Source organism: Sorex fumeus, unplaced genomic scaffold, assembly GCF_029834395.1.
Source record: "Sorex fumeus unplaced genomic scaffold, SorFum_2.1 ptg000028l, whole genome shotgun sequence".
Classification (NCBI taxonomy): Eukaryota; Metazoa; Chordata; class Mammalia; order Eulipotyphla; family Soricidae; genus Sorex; species Sorex fumeus.
Genome location: NW_026606085.1, coordinates 11,629,226 through 11,631,405, shown reverse-complemented (window position 1 = coordinate 11,631,405; position 2,180 = coordinate 11,629,226). Strand labels below are relative to the sequence as shown.

At 46.3% G+C, this 2,180-nt stretch overlaps 1 pseudogene; it reads right to left on the bottom strand.

Annotated features, from left to right (window-relative positions):
• Positions 1 to 527: 527 nt before the first annotated feature.
• On the bottom strand, positions 528 to 1,457 carry LOC130024327 (ubiquitin-conjugating enzyme E2 D3-like; annotated as a pseudogene).
• Between the last annotated feature and the right edge of the window lie 723 nt (positions 1,458 to 2,180).

The window sequence follows — 2,180 nt, the reverse complement described above, 5'->3', positions numbered from 1 at the left end:
GGCCATGTTGGCCGCTTGTAAGGCAAATGCCCTACCGCTGTGCTATCACTCCAGCCCCATTCCTTTATTGACATGCATAAAATACATCACATTTTCTGTTCTGCTGATGCTATAGGTTCAATACCAATTCTCCAGCCACATAAGTTATGAACATAAAGTGTATCATGTAGCACAGCGGTAGGGTGTTCACCTTACAAGCGGCCAACATGGCCCACCCGAGTTCGATTCCTCCGCCCCTCTCGGAGAGCCCGGCAAGCTACCGAGAGTATTCGATATGCCAAACACAGTAACAACAAAGTCTCCAATGGAGACGTTACTGGGCCCACTTGAGCAAATCGACGATCAACGGGAGGGCCTTAATCTTTATCTTTATCTTATGTAACCTCGCATCTCTAACAGTGGAAGGCTTAAACAGGATGGGTGCTGCTAAAACAATGCTGCTTCGTGGATGTGACCACTGAGTCCCCCATCATCTCCCCTCAGATGGCTTCTTCAGCAAGTTTAGAGCAGGGAGGAATGGTTTAGTCTCATAACCAACTTAGAGTGAAGACACTGGCCACATAATACACATGCTCCATTTTTTTAAAAAAAAATTCTGAATCTTGGGTAACTGTTCTCTTGTAACTACTTTATAGTTTCTATAAGCAGTTATTGTCCAAAGCTGGAAAAACGTAAGTCTTCTCAGATGAGCATGTGAATGAATGGAGGGAGGTAAACAAAAAATAAAACTTAAAAAAAAATGAGGTCTGATAGGGGAGCAGCTGGATAAGAAAATCAAAAAAGGAACAGTAATTTAAAGTTTATTCCAGCTATAATGCAGGTTATTCTGACTTTAAGGTAGAATCACATGGCATATTTCTGAGACCATTCCCGAGATATTTTGTTGTACTTATTTATCTCTGTTTTATAGATCTGTGCAATCTCTGGCACTAGGGGGTCATCTGGGTTTGGATCACATAGCAGTGAACAAATGGATAAGAGAACTTAAGAAATAGTTAGGGCTGGAGCGATAGCACAGCGGATAGGGCTTTTGCCTTGCACGCAGCCAACATGGCCGACCCGAGTTCAATTCCTCTGCCCTTCTCGGAAAGCCCGACAGGCTACCAAGAGTATTGAGCCCGCATGACAAAGCCTGGCAAGCTCCCCGTGACATATTCAATATGCCAAACACAGTAACAACCAAGTCTCACAAGGGCCTGCTCAAGAAAATCGATGAACAACGGGAGAACAGTGACAGAAATAAAGCAGGAGACCACTGTGATCTTAGAATATCGAGACAAATGCTGCCATTACTGTTAATATTTAGATTATAAATTGTTATAAATGCAACCTTAGATGGTTTGAAGGGATAGTCTGTAGGAAAATTAATTGTCAAAAAGAATACACCGCCTTGATATGGGCTGTTATTAGGTCCCCATAATGGTGGCTTGTCAATGGAACATATCATCCCCAACTGGACCTGCAGAACATTGTGCTGGAGGGTCATGGGACAAATCACTGAGTTCCTGCTCATTGCGGCACCGGCGGGCCTGAGAAGCCTCGACAACTGGAACACACATGCTCTTTTTCAGCAAACCGATCAGGAAGTAACCTGTGTCACTGCTGCTGCTCATATCCTGCAGTTGGGCTGTCGGGCACCAGCTCTGGGACACCTGGGTTCCACTGGAGGAGGCCCAGGCATGATGAGAGTGGCAGGAGCTCTGAGGCCACACTGCTCTTCCCGAAGGACCCCATTTCGTATCTGCAAGCCAAAGGAGAAAGGACTCTAAAGCCTTTCTTTCTCTTTGCTGTCCTAAGGTGTTGGGGTTTGGAGCATTAGGCTTTTAATTGGGGTACCCAGTGCACAACCAGCATTCTAGGACCAGTGTAGATGCCTGTCCCTCCCAGTCCACAGATGCAGGATGCTGGTGTGGTGCTGTGCTCAGGGAGGGGAGTGAGGGAAGGAAGAGAAGTATGTGTCCCCCAAATCACACCAAACAGACAGGCAGCTCTGTAGGTGACCTTCCTCAGAGGCTCTGCAGGTGACCTTCCTCGGTGACTCTGCAGGTAACCTTCCTTGGAGGCTCTGCAGATGACCTTCCTCAGGCATCTTCTCCTTCACTGCTTTTGTTGATGTTTTACCGCTCGTGAAGTTTCTTAGAACTACCTGGGAATCTTGAGTCAGGAAAGCACAGCACAGT